Genomic DNA, 19,534 nt, shown 5'->3' on the forward strand with positions numbered 1-19,534 from the left:
TGTCTTTGTTCTATTTAAATATTACTGTGTTTTTAAAATAAATAAATTACATTATTATAGAGTGCTATTTTTCTTATGAAATTAAATTATAAATATTTTAACATACTATTTATGTAGCTGTTTGCTGAGGTTCCATTTGATGACCCATCAGGCTTCCCGTTCTGTCTCCCACTCTCTTTCTCTTTTTTTTTTCACTCATTCACTGCCATTGACGGCTATAAACGGCAAAAATGTATTTGAACTTTTTCTTTTTGTTTAACATTTTTTCCCACTTTTGTTAACAAGAGTATGAAAACCTACATTTTTTTATTGTATATTTATAACACATATCAAATTTGTGATTAATCGTGAGTTAACTATTGAAGTTGTGCGATTAATTACGATTACAAATTTTAATTGCCTGACGCCCCTAATTTTTTATAATGAATGATTTTTTTTAATTGTAATTAATCGCATGACTTCACTAGTTAACTCATGATTAATCACAAATTTTATATATGTTATAAATATACAATAAAAAAAATCTAGGTTTTCATACTCTTGTTAACTTAACAAAAAGAAATAGTTCAAATACATTTTTGACGTTTATAGCCGTCAATGGCAGTGAATGAGTTAAAAAAAAAAAAGAGCGCATAAAATTTGTGATTAATCATGAGTTAACTAGTGAAGTCATGCGATTAATTACAATTAAAATGTTTTATTAATTATAAAAAATTAGGGGCGTCAGGCAATTAAAATTTGTAATCGTAATTAATCGCACGACTTCAATAGTTAACTCACGATTAATCACAAATTTGATATGTGTTCTAAATGTACAGTTAAAAAAATCTAGGTTTTCATACTCTTGTTAACAAAAGTGGGGGGAAAAATGTTAAACTAATAGAAATAGTTCAAATGAAATTTTGACGTTTATAGCCGTCAATGGTAGTGAATGAGTTAATTTCTCTTTGATGAGTGACAAATGACAAATTTTATTTAATTTTTTTGGGGGGGTGACTTCTCGACATTTCCGAGAACTGTGGTGACTGAACGAATTAAACTCGTATCACAATGCATATTGCATATCTTTGGTCGGTCTGCATCATTAGCGGAAAAACACCAACTTCATTTACGTGAGTGATGAAACCCGATGCCCATAACGCTGCTTATAGATGAGAGTACTGTTGGTTGTGTGCGTGCGTTTGCAGGAGGCCATGCGGGGTGGCGAGCGAAGGCGCAACGGCGGGCCTTAAAGGAGGAAACCGACACCGCGCTAATCTGCCTCGCCTTTCAACCGCCTCCTCTGTTTTCTATTGACAGCCAACACTCGCTTTTTGTTCGCTTCCCTCGCCACCTTTTATGCGTCTCCCGCTCAAACTGAACGGTGTCCATTTCTTTCCATCTCCCGCCACTACATGCTCCATTTGGAATTTTTGGGGTCATTTGAAAAAGCATGACAATAGATGCCGAGCCTTTCATAGTGAATTCATTGTATGTACTGTATTAGATGATATCACAATACTGTAGATGCTAATACTAAACTCATATTGTGCACATAATAGGATGCCGCTATGATAGATTAGGGGTGTCCAAGCTTTTTCCTCCAAGGGCCACATCCAGAAAAATTGAAGGATTCAAGGGCCACTTGAAAAAAAAAAACTTCAATCACACCAAGCTCAGCCAAGTAATTGCATATTGTTTATACTGTATATTACAGTTTGTTTGTTTTTTAACTACTACCTAGAAACGATTCAGGTCATATTTTCACAATTTGGAACTTAACACAGAGCAGAAAGTAAAGGAAACCATTTTTGCTTGTAAAATTATTATATATAATGGTGTTGTTTAATTGTAGCATATTTGCATTTTTAGAAAAGCTCTACAGTTTATAAAACATTTATTAGCCACAGATGTCATTTTATATATATATATATATATATATATATATATATATATATATATATATATATATTAGGGGTGTGAATTGCCTAGTACCTGGCGATTCGATTCGTATCACGATTCATAGGTCACGATTCGATACCGATTAATCCCGATACGATGCTATAGATTGATTATTGAGATTTTTTATTTATTATTTTTACTCAAATTTAGAAAATACTGTAAGATTTGCATGCAAATGTATTTATCTGAGAATTCAGGCTCATAAACAGGTTGCAGTCTGTTTCATGTTTGAACAGCACTGACATAAAATATTAAGGCTTAATGTTTCATTAATACAACATTCTTCCATGCTTAATGTGTGAATCCTAAATTGATGTTTAAAAATCGATTCGGACGCATATCGAATCGATTCGAGAATTGCGCGCTGTAATATCGCGATCTATTGCCGAATCTATTTTTTTTAACACCCCTAATATATACAGGGATGTGATTTTTCCGCTAATTCGCGGAATTCCGCTTTTTTTATCTCCCCCCCAAAAAAAAAATCCGATTTTTTATTTTTATTTTTTTTTGTAGTTCATTGTGTATGCACATGACTCCGACAGATAACATCTTCTGCTATAACAAAGACATTTGTGGTATGCTCTAATATGAGTTACTTTTCATTTGGTCATGATACAATTATTTGTTCATGAAATTTGAACTCTTCAACATTATTTATGTGTTAACTTAGTAATCACATTAGTTAGATATGATGATATTCTCAGTGATAGTTTTTGAATGTGACTGATTTTGAGTTGACTAAAACTGCCATTTTATATGGGATAGTTCAATATACATTGAAAATGTATGCTGTTGTTTTGTCTATTTCTTTGTCATGTGAGTGCATTGAAAGTACTTAAAAACACAGACCCTGGACCTAGCTGGGTGCCAGCGGCCCCCAGACCCCCGGCTAAATTTTCAGATAATTTCACTTTGGTCAAATCACATCCCTGTATATATATATATATATATATATATATATATATATATATGCTATAAATTGCTTGTTATATAGTTACACATTATTTTAAAATGATGTTAGTGAGTACAGTTTTTTTTTTCCAATGGGTTCCTTTCAGCTCCATCCATCCCTCGCCCCATCTCCTCATCCTCCCTGCCATCCTCTCTCTCCCCCGCCACCCCCGCTCGCTCTCCGGCCCACTCAAACTCCCACATGCCGCTCGTATACCTCTCACCTACATCCTCCTCTCTTCTTTTGACTCTCTTTCCAAATGCACGCACGCACACACGCACACACTTCTCTTCTCACCCCTCTCGCCACCAGTCATTAATGTTTCCATGCCAACGTTCAGAGCATAACAGTCCTTTTACAACTTCAAATATTAAAGTAGGAAAAGCAAAATGAGAAAAACTAGAGGTGAATATTTGACACTATTCTGTGTATCATGTTGGGTCATCAGGCAGGGATTTGGTTTCGAGAGTGATGCAAGACAAAACATTAGGTACACAATTAAGGAGGATCAAAACATCCATCCATCCATTTTCTGAACTGCTTATTCAACAATGCTCAAAAGATTGCACAAAAATAGCCAAAACATACCCAAATATTAAAAAAATAAAAGTAATCAATCGAAAAATACAGGAAATGAACTGTATTAAGTACCAATACCAGTTATTGGCATTAAGCCACCGATACTTGAGACAAATAAATAAATACATAACTAAATAATAATAATAATAATAATATTGTTTGTCTCGTGTGCCCTGCGATTGGCTGGCAACCAGTTCCGGGTGTACCCCGCCCACTGCTCGAAGCCAGATGGGATAGGCTACAGTGCCCCCCCCCCCCGACCCTTGTGAGGACAAGCAGTTAAGAAAATGGATGGATAATAATAATAATAATAATCTGACATTGAGTAAATCCTCCTGTGATTTAACACATCAGCAAATAGAAAGAAAGTTCTTTGTTCACAGTTATCTGTTATTGCGTTAATTGAAATTTTATGTGTCAAAAGTACTGGTAGTATCGGAGATTCGGAACCCAGTATCGACATTAAAAGAAAACACACACACATACGCACTCAAATTTGGGGACCTCTCACTCTGAATGTACTATTTTCTTTAGTTGTCCCCTAGTTTAAAATACGCTGATTCCTACTAAAATAAACACACACACATACACGCATGCTTAGGCCAGGGCAGCGGAGTGGGTCCCATTTACACACGACTGTAAATTACCCAACACTTCTCAATTAATTATTCATAATCCCTAATTAATTATGAAACGATCAGTAATCCAACACCAGTCCATTCGGCGGCCGTTGCCTTAGCAACCACGACTCCTATTAAATGCCACCATTGTTGCCCGTAACTAGAGTGCCAATAACCCCCCCCCCCCCCCCCCTGTTGGATGAGCGAGGAGGGGTATATTGGGAGGTGGGGTAGAAGGCAGTCGGAGAGTAAACAACATGTGCGTCCATATCATACTGCGGGAGCGTAAACAAGTGTGGCTGGTTAATAATGCAGCAGCGCTTTTGGCTGGTGGCAGCAGTGAGTTGTAGCGGGCCGCTAATGGCCCACGTCGCTCAATCATGTTGTGCGTCCTTGTAGACGCGTGTGCTCGAACACAGCAATTTGGTCGGACGGCCGCGTTGGCTAGTTCCCGCACTCCTGCTGCACATGGCGTCATTTGAGCAAAAGTTGGGGAAAAAAACAAACAAACAAAAAACTACTGTTAGGAAAGAGCATAAGAATATGAGACAAAAAAGTGAATAGATTTTAAATATTACAGAAAAATGATTGAAGTTATATTCTAAATAACAGGTGCTCTTTAAATTTGGCGGGCACATTTTTTTTGATAAAAAGCCTTTTTATTTAATTAAGCGATTAATCGTGATTAATCAAAATCCTAAAATGTGATTAATCGTGATTAATCAAAATCCTAAAATGTGATTAATCTGATTTAAAAAAAAATACAAATAATTGATTGGGGAAACAATATGAAAAAATACAAATCTATAGACTAAATAGTATACAATAATACAAAGGCAAGAAGAAAATGGAAAATGGGAAATATTCTTTAAAAATAAAATAATAAAGATTAAACAAGTGTTTGACAAACAACAAATAACTGCAATTGTTTTCATTAGGAAAACCATGTTAGATTGAAAATGCACAAAATACTGAAAAATACTGCAAAGAAAAAAAAATATACAGTAACAAAATACTGGTAGTAGAAAATACTGTAATGCTATAATATTTAAAAAAAAATAGAAGAGAAATATCTGAAAAGTTTAGGCAAAAAAAAAGAAATATTATTAAATTACAAAAAAATAAAAATAAATTATGGAAAAGTGTTGCATAAAAATGTATACAAAAACGGCATTAGAAAAAAGTCCTCAAAATAAGAGGCCAGGCGTTTTCCGTCACACCTTTGCTTCTTCATTTTGTTTAGGGGCTGTTCCTTCTTTTACAATAAGTGTCATAAAAAAAAGCTAAAGAAAAATACTGTTATGTTTTGGGTTGGTCATCGGGCCATTGTGTTGTCACTCTTAGTTTGACTGGTCACTCTTATTTTGTTATTTATAAAAAAATGTTGCCTTTATTCCGTCGTATAGAATCGTGCATTGCCACCTCGTACGCCTTCAGAGGCATTGGAGGTTCCGCCGTACAACTTCCTTCGCCTTATTTTATCTCAGGTCATAAACGCCGTCCGTAAATTTAGAAACTGGTGTTTTCACTGTCACCGAATATCCTGCGTTGCGGAGAACATCCTGCCTGTGGTGAGAAAATCTTGTTGTTCTCCTGAAAGAGCCAAACCCATTTTTTTGTGTGCGTGCGTCCACGTGGGAGAGCAGTGAAGGAAATCAACAACAACAAAAAAGCCAACAACTCCAAAAACCTGAAAGGGAAAGAAGTGAGCGAAAGGAGAGAGGTGGCGAGTGAGGGCGGGGCAGAGCGGAGGGGAAGTAGCAAGCACCGTGTGACCAGACGGCGGTTCCTTCCTCGGCAGCCTGAGAATCAGGAAGGAGAGAGCGGCGTGTTCCGACGTTATTGGAACTAACAGGAAATGCGGAGGTCTTGGGGAGGTGTCTTCGGGGTGTCTCGTCGCTTGATCTTCGCTTGACGTTAGCAGCGATTCAGGCTTTTGATGTCGCTGTCAAGTGTGCTCAAGGGCCACATTTTGAAATGAGACATTTTTGGGAATGTTTGTATAATGGGTTAATTTATTGCTTCTTTGCTGAAAAAAAAAATCAGGAGATGAAAAATAATTGCATGTCAAATTGTAATCTGCTCCATTAAGAAATATTTTCTTTATAATATTTATATATAATATAATATATATATATATTATATAATATTTTCATTTAAATTTTCGCACTACTTTTTCAATATATTTTAATTGAATCATCATTCAAATTATTTCTATTGAAGCAGTGTTAATTCAAACTGTGTAAAATGTCAGAGTGAAATACACAAAACAACAAAAATGTTTTAAAAATGGAAATGCCCCCAAAACCTGGTGGGTGGTGTCTGGTCGGTGCTGGATTTCACTTTCCTTTCTTTTCTTTGGTCCTTCCTCGGGTCTCCTGACGGCCTCACGACTCTGGCTGGAAGTGTTCGGTTTAGGTGAACGGTATGGGATTTTTTTTAATAGGGTTTAGGTGAACTAATGAATACACACACACACGCACATACACTTACTCACCCACATACAAAAAAAATAAAAAATAAATAAAAGGAAATGCCCCAAAATTTTGACTTTACAAAACCTTGTAAATAATATATTTAAATAGAACGTAAAGATTTAAATAGTTTGCATTTCATGATTGAATCACTTTGAATCATTCTGGCACTCATTCGACTTGACCACCGGGGAGCAGTATAACACAGTCATTGAGACTCAAACGAAGAAGACTTTCACAACTACTGTAAGTGACTTAGAAAAGTGCACTGATAGTAGTGTTTTGCAATGTGTGTTAGCATTAAGCTAGCAGAGGGCAGAGTTGTGTTTGTCTTTTTTTATACATAAAATTTAGTTCTGTTTTTTAATACACAGTTTGGAGTAATGTTAAACATATTGGGCAATCTTTTTTTTTTTAAAGAATTGTCCACTCACTGAACTGCGACTCGGTGAGGGTTCACTGTAATTCCAGTCATGTCCTTCAGTCCAACCTTTCCCCGCCAAGACCCCCAACCCCCCCCTGCTTTAACGAGCCTCTCCAAATTAGCCTCATCGCGAGGGATCCACAGCCCCGGAGGCCAACGGGCGTCGATTTCGAGGCTCTCTGATTGTTGCTCTTCGGTTTTTTTGTGTTTCTTTGGCACGTCCGACTTCTTCTTGGACTTCACTTCCAGCTGTACAAACGGATGACGCGCGGAGGGGATGTCGGACGCATCCGACCCCGCCGTGTGCCGAGAGATCATGAAAATAATCAGCGTGGCCTGAGCAAGTAGCGTGCAGGTGCTCGAGATGAGGCAACGGGGGCGCCACCTTGCAAGGACCAAGTAGCAGCAGCAGGTTGCCTTGGGAACCCGTAGCTCACCCCCCCCCCCCCCCCCCCACCGCCAACACACACCCCTTTTTAATCTGTGACAATCCCTCATCCTCATCCCCCACTACTTTTTTTTTTCTTGATATACACGCACACAATGCATGCGTGTGCACATCCACGTGTCATCATGCATGTACGTGCACGGACGCTGGGCCGATAAAGATAAGCACGCCGTTATATCCGCCACCGCCGCCTTTTCAATCGGTCTGTGGCTGATTTTGGAATCAAATAAAAGCCATAATTAATACTTTAAGTACTTTAATTTAAAAAAAGAAAGTATTTTACAGTATTTATAAAATAATTATTATTTCATTTATTGCATTTCTAAAGATGCCCGTTGCCTTCATTTCAGCATCATCAAAGGCTCCTTAAACAACCCCCAACCCCCTTAGGCCTCTTTCAGTGCCCCGCCACCCTCCTCCTTTGTTTTACTTATGTATACATAATATGAACAACATTCAGTCTCTGTGCAGAGTGTGCCTCATTGCCTTTTTTTTTTTTTCTTTCCCAAGAGGAACAATGTAAGATTAGGATGTCAAATGTATACTTTATGGAAGTCTGTATTATGACAAATATGACAGCAAAACAAAAGTACGATAATAGTATAGTAAATGTGTTCCAGAATAAATTGTATGAGCATAAAGGGGGGGGGGGGGGGACTGTAAAATTTCCGTTGACTGTTGGGAGCCCACTTTTTGCTATTTTGACGTCCCCCAGTTTGAGGCCCATACACTTCGATTATCCCAGAAGGATGTGCGAGCGTGTACAAACGTGCCTTCTGTAGGATCAAGTCGAGATTTTAAACCTAACAGACTCTTTTAGAATACAGTACATTCCAAGTTTGAGGTCTCCAAAACGTGTGGCAGTGTGCGTGTGCTTGTGTGAGTGGGCATAATCATATGTGGCCACAATGCACGGCGTGTGTAATCCTAATGCTATGCTTCCCTCTAGTGGCCATCAACGGAAATGTGCTTAAACGCAACCACTGTTAATCAGGAGAAAAAAAATGTTTTGACATCCTGTTTGCCTCTTACTGGCAATGTGATAACAGTCTTTAGAAAAAAAAATATGTAGAGACATGACCACTTTGTAAGTCATTGGATCGCCATTGTGTCACATTGTGTGATTTAGCCTCGGGTATACCATTTAAATGTGTCCATCACACAGTAAGTTGTTAATGGCTTCCTTTTCCTTCTCCCACAAGGCAGAGGAGGGCAGAGGGATCCAGACCTCTGACCCACCCCCATCCATTCAAGCTGCCAGGAGAATGGCAATGACGGTACCAGGAGCGGGGTATCCTGGAGACCCAATTAGGACTTCACAATAAGAATGAGGTAGTGCCGCTGGTAAAAAAAAAAAAAAAAAAAAAAATCAACAACACAATGTATGGAAACAACATGTTGGATACATATGGCTTCCTAGTTCACCACTAGAGGGCAGTGCAGCCTTTAAACTAAACCATTTTCTACCGCTTTGCCTGAACCGGAGCATTTGTATCCCATTCATAACTTTTCTTGGGCAAAGGGGAGCCACTTCAAAATGGCTACACTTGCTGAAAATGATCATAGGAATACACAGAAAAGTCACGTGATGGCTAGAGTTTACCTTTTTAAAATGGGAGGTGGGTACATATTGGCACAGGGCTCCTGCAAATATTACATTTTAATACATTTTACAAATTTTCAAGTCAATTTCCAAGTTCTCATAAAAAAAAACAATACTACTTAGATTAAGTGTCATTTTAACAGATGGGAATGATTTTAAACAATATCGCAAAGTGAAGGTTATCGCTCATATTATCAGTCTCCTAAAGGTGTGTGCACATCTCACTTGAGAGGGTCCCCTCCAAAAGAATGTAAATGTGACATTTTAGCATGAATAAGCCTCAGCCATCTGGACAAATGTTGGCATTTTTCTTGATAAAGGATCTGACTTACAGGGGAAAAGCGAAAAGTCATGTCTACAAATCAAGGAGACAGTGCGCATTCGTCAATCATTTGTAGTTTTGATTATAATTGGGCCTAAATGATGAATTGGCTGGCAGATTTAATGAAAACATTTTTTAAAATTGGTAAAAATCTGCCAATTTTTTTAATGACTTTTTATTATTTTTTATTCTATTTTATCATTATTATTATTTTTTTTACACATTAATAAATTTCAAGACAAACAGAATATTCAAACATCCCCCTAAAAAAAGGCAGAATTTTTTGCTGAATTTTCTGTCAAAAAAAAATCCATACTAGCCCTACTGGCTCTAAACAGATTTTATTTGGCCTATTTGAGGGAGTGTGCTCCAAATGTGTCAGTGGCTTAAAAGTTTGTCACCAGAGAGTCAGTGGAATGGTGTGAATTAGAACCCCACACTCATGCACAGTAAACATCTGCACCCCTGTGGCTCAAGGGCCTCCACGGTGGGGAAGATTGGCACTTAACGGAGAGAAGCGATGTGGGGAAAAGCGCCACTGGTTTGTCTTTAAATAGCCAATGTTTGCTACATTAAACCTGCTTATCGATTCGACTCAGCCTCGCACCTGCATCAATCAACGGTGCCATGGGAGGGCCATAGGTAACATCCCTTCCCTGTAGTTTAAAGGTCACAGTCGCTCCCGCGCTGAACCCCCGCTATCCCACCAGACCCACCTGAGACTTGCGGCAGACGCCTCTCACTCTCCGGCAGAATGAGAATCGCGGCGCCGTTCAGCGAGGCATTGATTGAGCCGAGTCCCATCATATCTACTCGTATATTGTTCCTCGATTTTGCCAATTAGGGGTCTTTTCACACTCAATAGCTTTCAGGCCAAGCGTTAAATGGCCAACTGTTTGCAAGATGGCGCTCATGGAGAGGGTCCAGAAGATGAGAGATTTATAGTGCTCCACCTACCTGCTGCTAACGGCAGATCACAGCAAACTCGCATCCAGAAATGACATGGGGTGGGGGGGTGATTTCACTTAGGGTCACAATATAGAAATAGTGAACTTTTGATTTATCACACGTATCTTTCACAATTCTATACGACAGAATAAAGGCTTATATGATAAAATAAGAGGGACTAGACAACATAAGACTAACAAATACTTGATCATCATAAGGGACAACATAATACAAGGCTATAATAATTCAATGACCCCATGACCCAACCCAAAACACATTTATTAACAGCACACTCCACAAATCTATTTTTTGTATTTTACTTGTAGCAAAAAAAAGACAAAAATAAAAAGAATATTCTATTAGCCTCAAATGAGCATTTTGTGTCCATAAATCAGCGGTTTGTGCACATTTCATATTCAGTTTTAATTCTCCCATGTCTGGGGTTCTCTACACAGCCACTAAGGTTAAAATGTATTTTTTTTTTATTATTTATTTTTTTTTCTGGAGAAAAAAGGTTAAAATGTATTAAATATGTGCTCAATTGTAGAATCATGTCATGTAAGAACATATCGCTCAACCCCAGCTGGTTTGCAATTTAATTGGACCGCAACAGCATTCAAATGTAAGCAAATTATAGTATCAGCACGTTTATTTGAATCCCTAGAAAAGATGTGATGTATCCAGGTAGGCAAAGAGCAATTTTATTCTCACAAAAAGCTACAATTTTGAACACATAGTATAAATAAATAAACACATAGTCAAAATGCATCGTCATGGTTCTGCGTGCTAAAATAAAAAGGAGAGGCATGGCGACATCCTCATTAGCGTCTCCAGCCTGCTCTGACCATTAACATGACTGACATGGTGCTACACTGGCCCGGCCACTAATGAAATGTCAATTCAGTCTACCATCCATCCTGATCAAATGTTAATTGAGGGAATGATGAATCGGAGCTGCGTGGTCCGCCTCTCATTCTCATCCCTTTTTTCTTCTCATGCATATCGAAGCCTGCCTGCAACTACTGTTAATGGTTGTGACATTTATACAACTTTTCGTTATATAGTTTACAATATAATCAATGTAAAGTAATCAAGGTTATATATTGTTACTCATGACCATGTCAGTGAACAATCCTATAGTCCAGTGTGTTCCAACCTTTTTTTTAGACAAGACACATACAGCATGATTTTACATAAGAAAACGTCCCAAAGTGGCAGTGAAAATTCAGCTACTCTGGGTCGAAGATGGAGAAAGGGAAAGTGTCTCAATGGGCAGAAAGATAAGAGGAAATCACAGAGCCTAAAACATGATGTTAACTCATTCAAACCCAAAAACATATATATATGTTTTTAAATACTTTGTCCTGCACTCCCAAAAACAAATTTATCCGATTTTTATTTTATTAATTTTTTTATGCTTGAGCATGCAGAAGGCTTTGATGCAGCTTTTGACCTGAAGAGGTCGCTTAAGGCAATGGTAGCTATTACAAAAAAAACAACCAAAAGGGGGCAGCAAAGTATAAGAGATCAACCAGGGCCATGTTGCAACAAGTTTGTGAATAATGATGAAGCTTAGCTATATTGTAATGCTAACTGCTGCTAAACTGAAATGGATAGAAATATACCTTTTTCTTCCTGATGAAAGAAGAGACTCTAATCTTTCTTTTGTTAGGTTCCATGTTTTTATAGCGATAGAACACATTATTCTGTGGGCCTTGCAAAATCAGTCAAATTCCAGTAAAACAGTCGGGAGCGAAGGGGGTTGCTTCAGTGAAAATGGCTGGGAGTGAATGAGTTAAGGACTGCGTGTTTGGACGAGGGAGTGGACATGATGACAAGGGAGATGTGTCCAGGAGAACAGATGGAAAAGAAGTAAGACTGGAATCTTAGGTGCTATGTTTTATGTATTTCACTGTAGTGTAGATGGAAAGAATTATTGAATAAGGGTTATCGAAAAGAAAGAGTTTAAGAATGTCCAAAGGGTAAAAAGATTGTCAGATCGAGTGATGAGATTGAAATCTTCTGGACGGAGCTAGATGAAGTTAAGAACATCCCAGGTAGAGTGAGAGAAAATAAACTGGGGCAGATTTTAATGAACCTTTTGGCGAAGGCAAAGAAGTGGGCTGATTTTGTATCCAGGACAGGAGTCGAGAGAAACAGATGCAGAACACTTTGTTCCAGAAGAGGCTGGCACATTGAGTGACCTACCGGAGCTGAGCTAGTCTCAGCGACGACATGCATGAGAGCTGAAGTACGACGGTAAGACGTTCTGTGCGTGACAGAGGAGTTCACGATGGAGATAGAAGTGCATCAGGGATCTTCGCCTCCTCTTGTTTCCAAAGATGACGGATAGACTGACAGATGAGGTTAGACAGGAATCCCCACGGACCTCGATGTTGGCAGATGCCATTGTGAGCGGCAGGGAGCAGTTGGAGGAACGTTTTTGAGTAGATGAATGGAGATTAGGCAAAGTAAGAGGGTGAAGGTGAAAGCAACAGGCGGAAACGGAACAGGACGGAACGGTAACACTCAGACGCCTAACAGAACGAGTCGAAAGAAAAAGAAGACTGACAACTCTACTGACCCTGTCAATGAACACTGCAGACTACAGAAAATCAACATTACATACAAGAGAATATCTGCATGTACACTGCAGGCCATTAGCGGTCCTAAGGAAAGCATCAAACAAAACTAATGCTCATTCCTTTTTACTGATGATCCCCGCTAATGAGATGTAGCAGCTACATGGAAGGTGAGGTTGGGTCAGGCAGACATATATATATACAGTGCTTAAAAGAACAATTTGGACTTTCCAATAGTTTCAACCTGATTTTGTTGTTCAATCTGAACCATTACATTTTATATGAAATAACAGGTGTAGGTTTATCAATTCAATACATTGCTATTTATTTATTTATTTTTTTTAAATCAATTGTGTAGTCAAAACTTAATTAAAAAGAGTTTTTGGTCAATTCATGTAGGTGCAAAAATATGTGAACCCTCAGCTGCATTGCTTAAAACAAGGAAGTCAAGTAGGATCAGGTAAAACTAATTGGTAGCTATACTAACCACTGAAATGGACCAATGAAATGAGAGATTTAGCAAAGAAATTGTGCATCACTGACTGAAACAGAGACAAAAGCACGTCGCTTTAGTCTTACCCAGGTGAACCCATGCAGGTCAGTCATGCTGAGAGGAAGAGAAATCTCAGGGGACCTCAGGAAGTGGGTAGTGACAGCACATCTGTCTGGGGACAGCTATAAAGTCATCTAAAAAAAACACTGAAAATTACTACAATCCTGCCTAGAAGTGGACGACCTTCTAAAATATCAGCAAGAACCACAAGACAAATGATAATTCAGGCAAAAAGCCAACTCGAACATCACGTTGAGGGATTTGCAGACCTCGACAAGGCTTTCATGCAAGGCTTGCTCGGTAGCAGCCTCTGCTCACAAAAAAGATCAAAGCTGCCCATTTCATTTTTGCCAGCGAGTACCTGGACAACACTGAAGCTTTTTGGAAGTCCCTTCTGTGGACAGATGAGTCCAAAATTGAACTATGACAATATTATCATTCTTTTTGTTCAAGTCCAATATTTTCAGCGCCAGCATTGTAGATTTGGGTATGACTAAACATTTAATAAGCTTATTTTAATATTTGATACAAAAAGTCTGCCCATGCCTGCAGGGTTCACCAATTTTTTAGCAGCACTGCATATAAAAAAAATAAATAAAAAAATAATAATATTAATTAAAAAAAAGTCTCCCAGCAAGCTCACTTGTGTTTGGTCTGTGCATTAGAAATGGAGTGTGCAGGCTCTCACTTTCACATCAAGACCCCGGAGCGTTTATTTATTTTACTCTACTACGGACAGCGCGGACCATTAAGACCAGATCTTACTCTTTAACTATTAAAAATGCAACACAACAATTTAACTGTTGTTTCCAATTTAAAGTTATTTACACTGCACTTTTGTTTATTCTGGACGATTGCTTGACGTCCATTGATGACGACTTCTTGTTTGATGATTATCACTCGGTACTGCCCACTTCCCTCTTTGTAAAGATAACTGCTGGTTTTATTCACCTGTCAGGTTTGTCTTCGTTTGAACACTGAAATCATATTAGCGCCGCCTATTTGTTTCTATTTGAATCAAAACCCTGCGCCAGGAATAGGAACGATCCTTAAAATTGAGACGATAATCCCACAAAGCAGCTAAAGAGTCGCTGGCTGTAGAAAGAAGGGGATCTGTCTTTGTGTTCCCACAAAGTACCTGTCCAAAGGGACCTTTTAGGTTTCTAAGAATAGACTATCATCGCCTCCTTGTTGTTTTTTCCTTCTCTGGTCTCCAGGGAGTTTTATCTTAGACGACGGGTGGTAATTGCTTCGGAGAGTTTTTGGGCTGCGGCACTTTTAAGTGAATTCTTCATTTGCGAGGCAAATATTTGTGTTTTCCCCGGAGGGATGTTTGTGCTGTCGCGGCAAAGCTCTGACGCCTCCAGATGCCACATTCTCCATCGCCTCTGCTTCTCATGCGGCTTCGGAGGTGCCTGCAGAGCTCAGGAGGTTATATTTTCATCCTAGTTAGGTTGATTTTCGATCGTTAGGATTAACGTATAATTTCTGCAAAACCCGGTGGATAGATCAAGGAAGAGTCCATTGCGGATCACGGAATTTATTTGGAGCTACGGAAGCTGACATACTCACACAAAGCCATCGCTTCTTCGGTTGTAAGAATGGCAACAGGTGGAGACACAGGCCCAAAATGGCTGCTTCAAACCAAAATGGCTGACTTCCTGTTTAGTTAGGGGCATGGGTTCCTTGAGATTTTGTTGTGTGTCCTTAAACGATGGATTAAAAAATAAATAAATAAATAAATTAATGAATAAATTAGTGGTGTCAAAATTAGTGCATTTAAAGTTCCTTTAACTCCACAAATTTTTTTGACGCACTATTAATGAGCGCTTATTAATTGGAAAGCCTGTACTGGGGTAATTCCAGTCGCAATGCAGCAAACACGTCCACGTCAAAATTTATCATAATATCATAAACACACACACACACACACACACACACACACACACACGCACACACACACACACACACACACACAAAAAAAAAAAATATATATATATAAAAAAAAAAAGGGAGAACAATGATGATGACATGTCAAATGATCAATACTGAGCTCTCCCCAGAGAAAAAAAAAAAAAATTATCATAATAAATGTAATAATAATGCATATGTTTGTGGAGACTGGGGTCAAGTTGTATTTTAACATTTTTAAAATGTGCATAATTTCGCAAGTTACTTCATGTTAAAGATTAGATAGCTCTTAATATGAAAAGAAAAATGCACTGAGCTGTCACCAATGTCTTACAAATGCAATTATGCCATCTAGTGGCAGAAAAATGACCTCAACACGAATCAATATCACACTCGTTTTTACAGTACAGTAAATCTTTTTAATTTTGACAACATTCTATAACTTTATTACTGTATCAATAAGTAAAATATATTTCCATATTTCTCTTAGTTTAACATTTTTTCCCACTTTTATGTTAATAAAAACTGAAAAAAAACTTTTTGCAAAATATTTAATTGTGCATTTTACTGTACATTTCGAACAGATATAAAATTGTGACTAGTTGTGAGTTAACTGTTGATGTACTGCGATAAATTGCAAAGCTGTGTTCTGTGCTTTACTGTTTAATATTCTAGCTAGGGAACTGAATCCCTACTCTGTATTAAATGGAAAAAATGGTAACATTTTAGGTGCAATAGTTGACAGCGTTTGATCAAAACCAATGTGGAAAGCTCTTCAAGCCCTTCAGGCAGCGTCGGTGGCATCCAGCACGGAGGCTGTTGTTCTCTCTCTCTCTCGCTCACATTTTGCTTGTTTGTGTTTAAGGGTTTCCTTTTTCGAAAAACCTCTTGAGGGGCGGGAGACTATTTCATGTTGCCTCATTATAGCCAGCCTTTATCCAACTTGTTTTTCCCTCCCCGCTTGAACAGATTTGATTCAAACAGAAAACGCCGCAATCAAAAATCAAAGCTCACTTTTGTGCTATTTCCTTCTCCTTCTCCCCTAAAACATGACATTTTTCCCAAAGAGAATGTGAGTGGCCCCTTCCGAGGACATTTCCATTTCTTGGGTCTACCTGGCACTGAATCCCGCCACTGTTATTTTCCACTCGCGCAAAGGAGGTAAAAAAGATCATCCTCAGGTGAACAGGAAGGCGCGTCAAGCATCATTAATTTGTTGTGACAGTTGCTTGTTGGGCTTTGGGGAGGAAACGCGCTTTGATGCGAAGACCCGGCCTGAGCTGCGAGACATCTAATGATGCCAGGGTTTGTTCAAGCCGCCAATCAAGTGGCGCGACCTACTTATAGCAGTGGCGGCGGCGGCGGCGGCACCGCTCTCAAGAAAACCCAACATTTTCTTCTTCTTTGTTTTGCGCCTTCATAATAGCCAGCCACTCATTTTGGTCATTTTAAAGCAAAACAATTTGTTACGACCCTTTGAGCAGTGGGCTTCCTTGGAACCCGGATCCGTTGAATGGTTGCTGCATGGTGGACACAATTAACTTATTCTCAAACACTGAATGAAGGAAACGCCGCACGGTCTTTTACTAGGAATGTCGTAGCTTTGTCTGTCCTTCCTTCTTTTCCTCAGTCTCTGATTTGTTGGAATTTGGATGTTTCTGGGGTTGGTGAAGGACTGATGGTTGGTGGCCCGGTGGGTGGTGGGTGGTGTCTGGTCGGTGCTGGATTTCACTTTCCTTACTTTTCTTTGGTCCTTCCTTGGGTCTCCTGACGGCCTCACGACTCTGGCTGGATTCTGAAGTGTTCGGTTTAGGTGAACGGTATGGGATTTTTAAAATAGGTTTTAGGTGAACTAATGAATACACACTCACACGCACACACACACGCACATGCACATACACACCCACACCCACATACAAAATAAAAATTAATTAAAAAAAAAAAAAAAAAAAAAAGAGAGCAATGATGATGACATGTCAAATCGGTAAAAAAGTTCTCCCCCCCCCAATTTTTTTTTGGTAGTTTCTAGTTTGGGTTGTGATGCCAGTCCTGGAACTTTTCAGACTGGCCTTGAAAAAAAAACCCTCCTTTCTGACTGAATGACCTGTTGCCATGGAAACAACACAGAACATAAATATATTTCATCCTGTAATTGGATTTTGGCCTTGAGATTCTCACGTGCGCCTTGTTTCTATGTTTTTGACCTTCCTCATGTGACGCCGCTCTCGTAATAGTAGAGTGCAGATGCAACCACTCTCTACTCCTAATGATTAAATAAATAGGCTTTTTTTTGCGGGGGGGGGGGGGGTGTGTGTGAAAAAGCTTCTTTGTACAGAAAGCAAAGACAGATATAGTCGGGGTGATGCAGGGAGAATGATCTCTTAAAGCTGATGGATGTGTCAAAGCTCAACAACGCACACACACGCACACACAGATTAAGAGCAGGCCTGTCCATAAAGTCTACGGGATACAGTGCGTTGTTAGACCTGTGTGCCATTTCCATATAGATTGCCTGTCCATCATTTTCATTTTGACACTGCAGGCGAGGCTCAGGGATCTCGACGTATGGAGGCAGAACAAGCTAGAAGCCGCAATCTGGATGGATGGATTGTGGAATAATGCATATCTCATTTGTCCCAAAAATATTTTTATTATTTTATAATAATAATAATAATCGTTTTCACTCGAGTATAGTATAGTGTGATATTAAAAGTAAAAAAAATTTTTTGGGAATGACGTCGCCATTTTTTTTCCATGCGATGGCACCTCGTCCGCCCTCGCATCCTCCAACCGAAGAACCCCATTAAGAATCCAACATTGACCCTGCAGCACCCCAATTATAGCATACATTAATCCCATCACTCCGCTGGCTCAAACGCGCACACGCATGCACTCACACACATGCACGTACACGCTCGGAGTGCTTTAGTGCTAAAATCAATCAAGCTTTATTTGCACTCGCTTAAAGAGCTGCGATGTGCTTGTCAATGTCCAACACTTGTGAACGTGACACTTTGTACAAATTGTTTGTACTTTTTAAAAATTTGTTTTTTAGATTGCTTTCAAAACCAAAAAAATAAATCATCATGTTTATTGGAATTTCTCTATAAATACTTTATTATTTTAGTTTATTTTTAAATGCAATTTATATTCAAATTCTTCACTGTGGAACTATTGAACGATAATTTATCATTTTCATTTTTCCTAATGATTTTTTTTTTTTTAGTTTTTTTTTAATAGATTTTTCCTTCACCGCTTAATTATTTTAATTTAGCACTGCATTGAAAGTGACACAGCGATGCCTTGAGATACAAGTGACTTATTTTCCAAGTTTTGGGAGACACGAGCTGTTGTGCAATACTGCCCCCGGTGGCCAAGTCGCACACAGCAGGGGGAATTAATTTTTCAAAACGCACACTGTTTTATTTATTTATTCATTTTTACATAAAAATATATTATTACTCATACTAATATGTTTTATAAAATAAATATTATAGTGTGCGACTCCCCCCCCATGCCTTTTTGGGGTGGAGTCTGGAACGGATTAATGGCATTTTTGTTCATTTCAATAAGGAAGAATTATTTGTGACGCTAGTGTTTTGACTTTTCCAAATTAAACTCATATCTGAAGGCAGCATTTACTGTTTACTTTTCTTGTATTTAACCGTTTGTGAAGTGATGGTCGGCATCAATAAAACACGCAGAAGATCCAAGTCAATTCTGCTTGTTATTCTCGCCGTGTTTGGACATGCTGACTTTTTTTTTTTTTTTTTTTTTTACATCCGCTGTGAAGGAAAACTTGGCAGCTTGTTGCTTTTTCCCAAAAGTAAAGTCATATAAAGGTCGTGGTTTTTGCCGCACCTGCTGCACATGCAGAAGGCAACGTGGGGGGGGGGGGGGGGAATGGAGGTTTAGGACGACTCCATTGTGAGTGTTCGCGTTGGCCGTCGCTCAGCTCATTTGTCTTCTCGGAGGAGCGTCAAAGGTCACCTATTGTCTGCTCATCTTCAGCCCGTTACCGCAGCGCCACCGCTCATTAACAATGGCCTTGATAAGCGCTAATTTATGACCCGTGTCACTGTAATTAAATGTTTGTGCAGATCTGTTGAGCGGCGATAAGAGCTGGCTTGTTAAGGCCTGCTGGGAAATGATGTCCACTTATGTAGGCTTTGGA

At 38.9% G+C, this 19,534-nt stretch overlaps 1 protein-coding gene and 1 long non-coding RNA gene across 4 annotated transcripts in view; one reads left to right on the plus strand and one right to left on the minus strand.

The window, feature by feature from the left end:
- LOC144039636 (uncharacterized) overlaps positions 1–8,946 on the plus strand; it is a 78,279-nt gene extending 69,333 nt beyond the window's left edge. Inside the window, exon 4 of the long non-coding RNA XR_013289502.1 lies at positions 8,644–8,946. This is a non-coding gene — a long non-coding RNA (uncharacterized LOC144039636). The remainder of the gene's footprint in view (positions 1–8,643) is intronic.
- The window catches only part of LOC144039634 (dynein regulatory complex protein 1-like), a 281,634-nt gene that overhangs the window by 41,904 nt on the left and 220,196 nt on the right, over positions 1–19,534 (minus strand). The gene's annotated exons all lie outside the window — the stretch shown is intronic.

This window comes from Vanacampus margaritifer, chromosome 19 (assembly GCF_051991255.1).
Source record: "Vanacampus margaritifer isolate UIUO_Vmar chromosome 19, RoL_Vmar_1.0, whole genome shotgun sequence".
Taxonomy (NCBI): Eukaryota; Metazoa; Chordata; class Actinopteri; order Syngnathiformes; family Syngnathidae; genus Vanacampus; species Vanacampus margaritifer.